At 48.5% G+C, this 12,311-nt stretch overlaps 1 protein-coding gene and 1 long non-coding RNA gene across 2 annotated transcripts in view; both read right to left on the minus strand.

Moving 5' to 3' along the window:
• LOC123356632 overlaps positions 1-5,985 on the minus strand; it is a 1,710,063-nt gene extending 1,704,078 nt beyond the window's left edge. Inside the window, 2 exon segments of the mRNA XM_044999989.1 lie at positions 2,137-2,358; positions 5,958-5,985. The gene's annotated coding sequence lies outside the window, so the exon portion shown is untranslated.
• Positions 5,986-6,042: 57 nt separating this feature from the next.
• On the minus strand, positions 6,043-12,142 carry LOC123356712. Its single transcript, XR_006575421.1, has 3 exons — positions 12,108-12,142; positions 6,728-6,810; positions 6,043-6,084 (listed from the first exon to the last, which is right to left on the minus strand). It is a non-coding gene; the product is annotated as an uncharacterized LOC123356712 (long non-coding RNA).
• Between the last annotated feature and the right edge of the window lie 169 nt (positions 12,143-12,311).

The following is a 12,311-nucleotide window of genomic DNA, read 5'->3' on the forward strand; positions in this document are numbered from 1 at the left end:
TCTTTCCAGTGTGTTTAGGACTTAACTGTCTGGAGTAAATTTGTATCATCTGTAAATCTTGGCAACTCGCTTTTCCAGATCATTTGTGAATCTGTTGAACCGTGCAAGTACAATACAGACCTCTGGGGGGCACCACTATTTACCTCTCTCCATTCTCAAAACGGAACATTTATTCCTCCAGTTTGTTTCCTATCTTTTAACCAGTTGCCGATCCATGAGGGGCTCTTTCCTCTTATCCCGTGACAGCTTACTTTGCTTAAGAGCCTTTGGTGAGGGACCTTGTCAAAGGCTTTCTGAAAATCTAAGTACACTATGTCCACCGGATCCCCCTTGTCCACATACTTGTTGACCCTGTCAAATAAATCTAGTAGATTGGTGAGGCGTGATTTTCCTTTACAAAAGCCATGTTAACTCTTCCCCAACAAATTGTGTTCATCCATGTGTCTGACAATTCTGTTCTTTAGTAGACTTTGAAACAATTTGCCTGGTACTGAAGTCAGGTTTACCGACTTGTAAATGCCAAGTTTGAGCCTGGAGCCTTTTATAAATATTGACGTCGCATTAGCTGTCCTCCAGTCGTCTGGTACAGCAGCTGATTTAAATGACAGGTTACAAACTACAGTTAGTAGTTCTGCAATTTCACATTTGAGTTCCTTCAGGACTCTTGGGTGAATCCCACCTGGTCCTGGTGACTTATTACTAGTTAATTTGTCAGTTTGTTCCAAAATCTCTTCTAATGACACCTCAATCTGGGACAGTTCCTCAGATCTGTCACCTAAAAAGAACGGCTCAGGTTTGGGAATCTCCCTCACATCCTCAGCCGTGAAGACCGATGCAAAGAATTCATTTAGTTTCTCCGCAATGGCCTGATCGTCTTTGAGTGCTTCTTTAGCATCTCAATCATCCAGTGGCCCCACTGGTTGTTTAGCAGGCTTCGTGCTACTGAAAAATTTTGTTCTGGTTACTTTTTAAGGCTTTGGCAAGTTCCTCTTCAAATTCTTTTTTGACCTGCCTGATTGCACATGGCTTTCTACCGTTTCTGTTCCTTTCTCTTTTCCTCAGTAGGATTTAACTTCCAATTTTTAAAGGATGCCTTTTTACCGCTAACCACTTCTTTTACTTAGGGTTGAGCCACGGTGGCACATTTTGGGCCTCTTACTATGTTTTTTAATTTGGGATCTATATTTAATTTGAGCCTCTATTGTGTGGGTTTTTTTTTTAAAAGCTTCCATGCAGCTTGCAGGGATTTCACTTTTGAGATTGTTCCTTTTAATTTCTGTTTAACTAATGTCCTCGTTTGGGTGTCGGTCCCCTTTCTGAAATTAAATGTTACTGTGGTGGGGTTCTTTGGTGTTTTTCCCCCTTCCACAGAGATGTTAAATTTAATTATATTATGGGCGCTATTACCAAGCGATCCAGCTACATTCACCTCTTGGACCAGATCCTTGGCTCCACTGAGGACTAAATCAAGGATTGCCTCTCCTCTGGTGAGTTCCAGGACTAGCTGTTCCAAGAAACAGTCATTTATGGTGTCCAGAAACTTCATCTCTGCATCCCCGTCCTGAGGTGACATGGACCCAGTCAATATGGGGATACTTGAAATCCCCCATTATTATTGCGGTTTTTATTTGTATAGCCTCTCTAATCTCCCTGAGCATTTTATGGTCACTATCACTATCGTGGTCAATGAAATAAGTGCTGGAGAGATGGACATATATCAGGGACTGAATTTCCCCAAATTCTGCCCTACAGAGGTAAGGGGATCAATTCTGCCTCTAAATCCCGTCCAAACACTCAGGGGGAAGGGAGGTGAAGGAGGGAGCTACTGCCAGGTATCCCTCACGATGGGTGGGAACAGGGCCGACGAGGAGGCGGGGGGAAGCCGGTACAAATTACCGGGGCCCGGCGGTCCGGAAGGGAGCCCGGGGCCTGACTATGTTGCATATGTTTTTGTCTTTCTCGGTAGTATCATTATTCGTCGATTGTTTTTGACAGCCATTGTAAAAAAATCGGTGAATTTCAAAGAAAATAATAATGATACGCAAAATTCTGTCCATTATCGGCCAATATAGACTCTAATCAACCAAAGAACTACCATAGGAAGTCACGAGCGACATCTGCCCGGAGGATACATACCTGCTGAGGACAATCCTGAACTCGGAGAACTCCCAAGGTCTCTGTCGGGAATCCCAGCTGTTTCCTTCAGCCACGAACCGGTTTCGAATTGGCTGGATGATTCCTCCCTTGGGCAGGTCCCGCTCAGGATCTCGCTTTCCTCTGAATCATGGAGATCTGGGACCCACGGCTCTTTGTCTTGTTCCAGATGGGAGATCACATCAGGTGTGAAAACTGGAAACTCTGCACGGGGAAAGGAAATCAGGTGGGTTCAAGGCCATTTCTCACCATTTTTTTCTTATTGTATTAACCCCAGCCTATTTTGACGCAGCAATACGCTGAGGGTAGCTCCCCAGATGTTCAAATGTGTAGGACGTTCTACTTCAAGGTTTTTTCGGCTGCCGTTGCACGTTGAGTGGATGTTTTCAGAGAACTATCCACAATGACTCCAAGATCTGTTTCTTGAGCGGTAACCGCTAATTTAGACCCCGTCATTGTATATGTAAAATTGGGATTAGGTTTCCCAATGTGCGTTACTTTGCATTTACCAACAAAGAATTTCATCTGCCATTTTGTTGCCCAGTTTTGTGTGGTCCCTTTGTAGCTCTTCGCAGTCTGCCTGGGACTTAACTATCTTGAGTAGTTTTGTATCATCTGCAAACTTTGCCACCTCACTGTTTACCCCTTTTTCCAGATGGTTTATAAATAGGTTGAATAGGACTGGTCCCAGTACAGACCCATGGGGGACCCCACTATTTACCAGTCTGAAAACTGATCATTTATTCCTACCCTTTGTTTCCCATCTTTTAACCAGTTACCGATCCATGAGAGGACCTTCCCTCTTATCCCATGACAGCTTACTTTGCTTAAGAGCCTTTGGTGAGGGACCTTGTCAAAGGCTTTCTGAAAATCTAAGTACACTATATCCACTGGGTCCCCCTTGTCCACATGTTTGTTTGACCCCCTCAAAGATTTCTAGTAGATTGGTGAGGCGTGATTTCCCTTTACAAAAGCCATGTTGACTCTTTCCCAATAAATCATGTTCGTCTCTGTGTTTGATAATTCTGTTCTTTACTAGCGTTTCAACCAGTTTGCTTGGTATGGAAATCAGGCTTCCCGGCTTGTGATTGCCAGGATCGCTTCTGGAGCTTTTTATAAAAATGGGCATCGCATTAGCTAGCCTCTAGTCATCTGGTACAGAAGCTGATTTAAATGACAGGTTACAGACCACAGTGAGTAGTTCTGCATTTTCACATTTGAGTTCCTTCAGAACTCGGGTGAATCCCATCTGGTCCTGGTGACTTGTTACTGTTTAATGTATGTTTGTTCCAAAACCTCCTCTAATGACATCTCAATCTGAGACAGTTCCTCAGATTTGTCACCTAAAAAGAAATGGCTCAGGTTGGGGAATCTCCCTCGCATCCTCAGCCCTGAAGATCGATGCAAAGAATTCGTTCAGATTCACCGCAATGGCCTGATCCCCCTTGAGTGCTCCGTCAGCATCTCAATACAGAGATTCCAGAAGACTGGAAAAGAGCAAATATGGTGACAATCTATGAAAAGAGAAATAAGGCCAACCCGAGGAATTACAGACCGGTCAGCTTAACTTCTGTACCCGGAAAGATAATGGAGCAAATAATTAAGCAATCAATTTGCAAACATCTAGAAGATAATAAGGTGATAAGTAACAGTCTGCATGGATTTGCTGAAAACAAATTGTGTCAGACCAACCTGATATCTTTCTTCGACAGGGTAACAAGACTTGTGGATGGGGGGAAAAGTGGTAGATGTGGTATATCTTGATTTTACTAAAGCTTTAGATACTGTCTCACATGCTCTTCTCATAAACAAACTAGGGAAATGCAACCTCGATGGAGCTACTAGAAGGTGGGTGCAAAACGCGTTGGAAAACCATTTCCAGAGAGCAGTTATCAGTGGTTCAGTGTCATGCTGGAAGGGCGTAATGAGTGGAGGCCTGCAGGGATCAGTTCTGGGTCCAGTTCTGTTCAATATCTTCATCAATGATTTAGATAATGGCATAGAGAGGACACTTATAAAGTTTGCGGACGATACCAAGCTGGGAGGGGTTGCAAGTGCTTTGGAGGAGAGGATTAAAATTCAAAACGATCTGGACAAACTGGAGAAATGGTCTGAAGTCAATAGGATGAAATTCAATCAGGACAAATGCAAAGTGCTCCACTTAGGAAGGAACAATCAGTTGCACACATACAAACTGGGAAATGACTGCCTAAGAAGGAGCACTGAAGAAAGGGATCTGGGGGTCAGAGTGGATCACAAGCTAAATATGAGTCAACAGTGTAACGCTGTCGCAAAAGAAGCGAACATCCTTCTGGGATGTATCAGCAGGACTGTTTGTAAGCAACACACAAGAAGCAATTCTTCCGCTCTACTCCGCACTCAACTGGAGTGTTGTGTCCAGTTCTGGGCGCCACATGTCAGGAAGGATGTGGACAAACAGGAGAAAGTCCAGAGAAGAGCAACGAAAATGATGAAAGGTCCAGAAAACAAGACCTATGAGCTGAGAGTCCCTAAGGGTGCGGACATTCCAGGTGATGAAATTTATTGTCTTGTATCTCTTGTTTCGGCCACGGCGTCGAGTGTTCCCACGGGACGCGGCCCTCCAGTTGGAAGAGTGTGAGACCACCGATGTTTGGGGCACCTTTTCTGGCGAGCAGAAGAGATCCTAAAAGAGGCCTGCTCTGTCACAGCCGCTGCTGCCGAAACGCACTTCTGTCTCAGCCAGGCGCAAGACGGCCGTCACGCGGCTGCCGCCGGCGTGCGGATTTGAGACGAAAGACTCCCAGAGCTCACGGCTCCTGTCTTCTCCACCACTCACACGTCACCACACTCCGTGCGGGTGTGAGGCCTGCGTGGGAAATCGTTTTAACGTGAGGAAACCGGCGCGGTGGCGGTAACCGCACGAGACTTGACGGGAGGAAAACCTTGACCCAGTGGCGAGGAGATCCCAGACCACCAGGGGCCTCCTTCCTGCTGCAGCCCCCATCCGTCTTCACAGCTGCAGAGCACTCGAAGATCGTCTATAGGTGCCCGACCCACCGTTGGGGCCTAGGTGAGTCAGGAGCCTCGCCTCAGGCCTCCTTGCCAAGGGGGAACCCTACCAGGAGTTGGAAAGCTCGGAACGACGTCGTTCTGAGGGTCTTTACGCCCCCGCAAGCCTCCCCACCGCGGCGAGGCAGCGGTCCATATGAGAGGGTGGAGGGATTCGTGGACAATCAATGCGCACAAGGGTGCGTCCTTGCCACGAGCGTTGTCGGCACTCATGGGTAGCCATCTCCAGGGTTTAGAGAAGGGTAATCGAAGGCAACGGCTCCGAAGGAATCACTCGCCAGAGGCTGGGAATGGGCGGCAGGGGATGGATCACCAGACTGTGACCTGTTCTGTTCGTTCCCTCTGGGGCACCTGGCGTTGACCAGTGATACTGGACTTGACGAACCTTTGGTCTGACCCAGCGTGGCCGTTCTTAACCCTCAGGGGCGAAGAGGTGGTGATATTTTGCAAGTCCGTGACGGTTCGTGTGGCGCTGGCTCCATCCGAGGGCCGGCCAGGTGTGGGAAGCGTCTCTTCGCTACGCCGGACCTAAACCCCAGTTTCGCCTGAGCAAAGAGAAGACGTTAGACTTTCTGAAGGACGGCTCTGTTCCCAGAGCGTTGTGTGGCCGGGAGGGCAGAGGGCTGGTGTGTGTGTCGCTGGCGTGTTGGGGTGTTGCTGACACAGGGCAGAGTTAAGGTTACGTCGCAGGATGTGGTGAACCTTAACTCCGCATTTCCCCTTCCAAGAACCGAGGGGACGGGAATCCTTACCCAGCGAGGTCACGTTCTCGTAGTTCTCCTGCATGACGTCTCTGTAGAGGGCTCTCTGAGCGGGGTCCAGCAGAGCCCACTCCTCCCGGGTGAAATACACAGCCACCTCCTCGAAGGTCACCGGCCCCTGAAAGAGCAAGAGCCCCCCACTCAGGACCTGCTGCCCCACTCACAGCCCCACTATTCCTGGGGTACCAGGGCCAATCACATGGCTACACAGTCAGCAAAGACCCACCCACCCCTTGCTCAGCGCATCCAGGAGGCATTAGGGGGAGGGGAGATAGACAGAGCCCCGCGCCCTTCCCAGCAGGTAGCGGGGAAAGGGTCTTCCCTTTCATCACGCACTGGCTAGTCAGCGGCTGAACTGGAGAAAAAGCCCTTCCCTTGTAGGAATCCCAACACCCTCCCCGCTGCCAGCAGCTGGAGGTCAGGGGATGGGGGCATCTTCCCTAAGCCTCAGTGGTGGGTGCCTCCTTCATAGGTCAGAGCAACCTCTGGTTAGTGGGTTCACGCTCCAACACGGGGAGCCTGGGAAGTTTTCACAGGTTTGTCTCCCGTTCCACAAACAGGGGAATTTCCACCCCCACCCCCCATGGGTCTATTCCTAGAATCTCGGCCCCAGGTTTACCAAGTCCTAGCAGGTCCATCGCACCTCGTCCCACTCCCTTTCTCCACCCCGTGCACGGCCTGCACCCTTAGATCAAACTCCCACTTCCCGTGTCTTCTCTGGCTCCTGCGGGAACCTCCCCGCCCGTCCTCAGCATCCCTACCTGAGCCAGGTCTGCTGCATCCATTTCCCTTCCCGGGGCAGGCTGGGAGAATCTGGAGGGACCCGAGGATGTTATTCTGCAGCCTGTCGGGGGGAGAAGGGTTACTGGGGGGGGAATTCGGATCAGACTTTGTCATTTCACATTCTCCCTGGCTTTTTCTCGGCATAGACATCGACTCTCATGGTGCTCAGCTCAGCGTAGACCCATCCCCTCCCACCAGGACTAAACCCTCTGTATCTCAAAGTGGCATCCTGTCCACCCCAGACTCACAGTTCATAGAGGGCTGTGATATTTCATACAAAGCAGGCTCCGTAAGTGACCATCCGAAAGCTCCCGGATCTGCCCAAACCCGCTGTGCTGTCCCAATAGGTGTATTTGTTCGTGGGTAGGAAGTGACGAGCTTTGGTTACCGAAATACGCCGCAAGTTTGTGCGTCTCTGCTACAAAGGGGAGGGCTCTCCGCCCAGGCGGGTGTTCGGTGACCATTAATCAGCCGGAGGGCGGTCAGCAAGGGGTTTACAAGTCAACAAGCACCACGCAACGGGGACCGCTCCACTCTCTGACTCGGTTGCTCAGCCCTGGGACTCAGCAAAGCCCACCAGGACATGCCTGGGCTGGTATTTTCCAGGCACATGGACTGAGGGTATAAAATAAGAGACAGTGGCATCGTGCCTTGAATTTTCTCCTCCCCGACCTACGCCGGAAACAACAAGAACGCCGAGAGGACAAAGACTTTATCTGAGGGGACTGGTCCCAGGCTTCAGGGAGAAGTCTGTGTATTAAGAACCGTAACATCCAGTGGGGTGGAAAAAATTGCTAGATTGAAATATTGCCTAGTGGAGTAAGGTTTAAGATTTCGATTGTGCCCCTATCTTTTATTTTCTTTGGTAACTAGCTCTGGCCTTTTCTGACTTCCACTTATAACCAATCTTTCTGTAGTTAATACATCCGTTTTACACTTTCCCTAAAACGGTGCATTTTGCTTGAAGTCCTTGGGCAATCTCAGCTTGGTTTACAAAGGCTGCGGCCTGCCCTCTCCACGCTGAGGAAGGGGAGATTGGGTAACAAACGTACGTGGGTCAGGCTTCTGACCAGGGCAAGACGGTACAGCTCTGCGGTGCAAGGCTGCGGGGAACTGGCTGGTGTCTTTCTCTGTGTGATTCTGGGAGCGTTCATGCAATAGAGCTGAGTGATCGCAGCACCTGGAGGGGTTTGCTGCTTGTCACTAGCAAAGCAGAGAGACAGCCCAGGCTGGAGAGACAAAGGGTCACTGTGGTACCCCAGTTCCAGGTTCTGCACCGGGGATCCCATCAGGAGGAAATGCCCCGCTTGTTGTTCGGAGGGAGGTTTGCACTTCAGACACTGGGGCAGAGATTTTAAGGGCGGTGGCTGAGAGGAGGCTACCGGTTGTTATTTTCTGTCTGCTTATTTTGGGGAAGGGAAGCTTAAAGATGAGCAAAGGCAGCGAAGCAATTGCAAACCTGGAGCTGTACAGACTGCAAGTGGCAGAAAAAGAGAGAGAGTGTGCGCGTCAGCTGAGAATGGAAGAACTATAATAATAATAATAATTGGAGATATACCAATTTCCTAGAACTGGAAGGGACCTTGAAATGAACCAAACGGTACCATAGAAACTCATAGACTTTAAGGTAAGAAGGGACCATTATGACCATCTAGTCTGACCTCCCGCACAATCCAGGCCACAGAATCTCACCCACCCACTTCTATAACAAACCCCTGACCTATGTCTGAGTTACTGAAGTCCTCAAATTGTGGTTTGAAGACCTCAAGCTGCAGAGAATCCTCCAGCCAGTGACCCCCATGCTGCAGAGGAAGGCGAAAAACCTCCAGGGCCTCTGCCAATCTGCCCTGGAGGAAAATTCCTTCCTGACCCCAAATATGGTGATCGGCTAAACCCTGAGCATGTGAGCAAGACTCCCCTGCCAGCACCCAGGAAAGAATTCTCTGCCGTAACTCAGATCCCATCCCATCTAGCATCCCATCACAGACCACTGGGCATATTTACCTGCTAATAATCAAAGATCAATTAATTGCCAAAATGAGTCTATCCCATCATACCATCCCTTCCATAAACTTATCAAGCTTAGTCTTGAAGCCAGATATGTCTTTTGCCCCCACGACTCCCCTTGGAAGGCTGTTCCAGAACTTCACTCCTCTAATGGTTAGAAACCTTCGTCTGATTTCAAGTCTAAACTTCCTAGTGTCCAGTTTATATCCATTTGTTCTTGTGTCCACATTGGTACTTGGATAGTAATTCCATGCTCGAATAATAATATAGCAGTGGGGATATATTACCGACCACCTGACCAGGATGGTGATAGTGACTGTGAAATGCTCAGAGATTAGACAGACTAATAAAATAAAAAACTCAATAATGAGGGATTTCAACTATCCCCATATGGACTGGGTCCATGTCACCTCAGGACGGGATGCAGAGATAAAGTTTCTTGACACCTTAAATGCCGGCTTCTTGGAGCAGCTGGTCCTGGAACCCACAAGGGGAGAGGTGATCCTAAGTGGATCTGGTCCAAGAGGTGAATATAGCTGGACCGTTTGGTAATAGTGACCATAATATAATTAAATTTCACGTCCCTGTGGCAGGGAAGACACCACAACGGCCCAACACGGTAGCCTTTAATTTCGGACAGGGGAACCACACAAACACGAGGAAGTTAGTTAAACAGAAATTAAAAGGTACGGCGCCAAAAGTGAAATCCCTGCCAGCTCAATTTAAATGTATGCCCCAGATTAAAAAAAACATAGTAAGAGGACCAAAAAAAGTGCCCCCGTGGCTAAACAACAATATAAAAGAAGCAGGGCGAGGCAAAAACGCATCCTTTAAAAAGTGGAAGTTAAATCCCAGTGAGGAAAATAGAAAGGAGCATGAACACTGGCAAATGAACTGTAAAAATACAATGAGGAAGGCCAAAAAAGAATTTGAGGAACTGCTAGCCAAAGACTCAAAAAGTAATAGCAAAAAGATTTGTAAGTGCATCAGAAGCAGGAAGCCTGCTTACAACCAGTGGGGCCACTGGACGATCGAGATGCTAAAGGGACACTCAAGGACGATCAGGCCATTGCGGAAAAACTAAATGAATTCTTTGCGTCGGTCTTCACGGCTGAGGATGTGAGGGAGATTCCCACACCTGAGCTGTTCTTTTTACATGACAAATGTGAGGAACTGTCCCAGATTAAGGTGTCGTTAGAGGAGGTTTTGGAACAAACAGATAAACTTAACAGTAATAAAAGCCACCAGGACCAGATGGGATTCACCCAAGAGTTCTGAAGGAACCCAACTGTGAAATTGCAGAACTACTCACTGTCGTCTGTCACCTATCATTTAAATCAGCTTCTGTACCAAATGGAGAACGCCAATTTTTAAAAAGGGCTCCAGAGGTGATCCCAGCAATTACAGCCCAGTAAGCCTGACTTCAGGACCGGGCAAACTTGGTTGAAATTATAGCAAAGCACAGAATTGTCAGACAGAGAGATGAACATAATTTGTTGGGGAAGAGACAATGTGGTTTTGTAAAGGGAAATCACGCCTCACCAATCTACTAGAATTCTTTGAGGGGGGTCAACAAGCATGTGGCCAAGGGGGATCCGGTGGCTATAGTGTACTTAGATTTTCAGCAAGCCTTTGACAAGGTCCCTCACCAAAGGCTCTTAAGCAAAGGAAGCTGTCATGGGATACGAGGGAAGCTCCTCTCATGGATCGGTAGCTGGTTAAAAGGTAGGAAACAAAGGGTAGGAATAAATGATCAGTTTTCAGAATGGAGAGAGGTAAATAGTGGGGTCCCCCAGGGGTCTGTTCTGGGACCAGTCCTATTCCACATAGTCATAACTGATCTGGAAAAAGAGGTAAACAGTGAGGTGGCAAAATCTGCAGATGATACAAAACTGCTCAAGATAGTGAAGTCCCAGGCAGACGGCGAAGAGCTACCAAGGGATCTCACAAAACTGGGTGACTGGGCCACAAAACGGCAGATGAAATTCAATGTTGATAAACGCAAAGTGACGCACACTGGAAAACATCATCCCAACTGTAGATATACGACAGGGTCTAAATTGGCTGTTGCCACTCAAGAAAGAGATCTCGGAGTCACTGTGGATAGTTCTCTGAAAACATCCACTCAACGTGCAGCGGCAGCCAAAAACGTGAACAGGATGTTGGGAATCAAGAAAGGGATGGATAATGAGACAGAAAATATCATGTTGCCGCTATATAAATCCGTGGTACCCCCACACCTTGAATACTGCGGGCAGATGTGGTCGCCCCATCTCAGAAAAGATCTATTGGAATTGGAAAAGGTTCAGAGAAGGGCAACAAAAATGATTCGGGGTCTGGAACGACTTCCGTATGAGGAGAGATTAACAAGACTGGGACTTTTCAGCTTGGACAACAGACAACTAAGGGGGGAATATGACAGAGGTCCATAAAATCATGACGGGGGTGGAGAAAGTAGATAAGGATGTGTTAGTTACTCCTCACAACACAAGAACTAGGGGTCACCCAGTGAAATGAACAGGCAGCAGGTTTAAAACCAACACAAGGATGTATTTCTTCCTACAACGCACTGTTAACCTGTGGAACTCCTTGGCAGAGGATGTTGTGAAGGCCAAAACTATAACAGGGTTCAAAAAAGATCTAGAGAAGTTCATGGAGGACAGGTCCATCAATGGCTACTAGCCAGGCTGGGCAGGGATGGTGGCCCTGGCCTCTGTTTGCCAGAAGCTGGGAATGGGCGACAGGGGATGGATCACTTGATGATTCCCTGTTCTGTTCATTCCCTCTGGGGCACCTGGCACTGGCCACAGTCAGCAGACAGGATCCTGGGCTACATGGACTATTGGTCTGACCCAGTCTGGCCATTCTTATATGTTTGTGGAAATTAACTGTGTCTCTTTAAGAGAGGATGCAGCTCCTGCTGAAGGAAGGGCTGTCTGTGAGAACGGAGATGACCCCACTGGCAGAAGGAAGGAGGGATTTCCCCCGGCTGGTGAGACACAGAAAGAAACTATGGTGGTGAATCTGAACCTCTCTTAACCCAAAGAGAATAAATCAAAACCCTTTAGGAAAAGAGGGTGGGGAAGGACTCCATGCCGGGACGGGGGAACACAGGGTAACCCCCAAGAAGGGTTACCAAATAATGAAGCATTTCTCACCCCTGGGATCTGGATTCACTCTGAATCCCCATCAAGCTTCACAGCAGGAGTGAGTCAGCCACGGGGGTCACCCGGCTTCACATTGTTCCCACCATTTCCAGGAGCACATCGGGGCTGGAGGCTGCAATCCCCTGTCGTTAACATGGTTATGGGTCTGAAATCTCCCCACGGCCCGTCAGAGACAGACATGTACCTGTGTCGCTCCCCAGCTCCCGTCGCAGCGTCTCTAGGGGAAGGAGAAGATGGGAGAGGTGAGAATTCAGGCCCTCACATTCATGGAGAAACCCCCATTGCTTATTAATGGAACTGCTGTTAACGACGAGATGGTGACAGAGATCAGAGGCCGATAACGCAGCCGCTGCAGACAGAGCCAGCCCCAGAGGGCTGCTCCATGGGG

Source organism: Mauremys mutica, chromosome 26 (assembly GCF_020497125.1).
Source record: "Mauremys mutica isolate MM-2020 ecotype Southern chromosome 26, ASM2049712v1, whole genome shotgun sequence".
Taxonomy (NCBI): Eukaryota; Metazoa; Chordata; order Testudines; family Geoemydidae; genus Mauremys; species Mauremys mutica.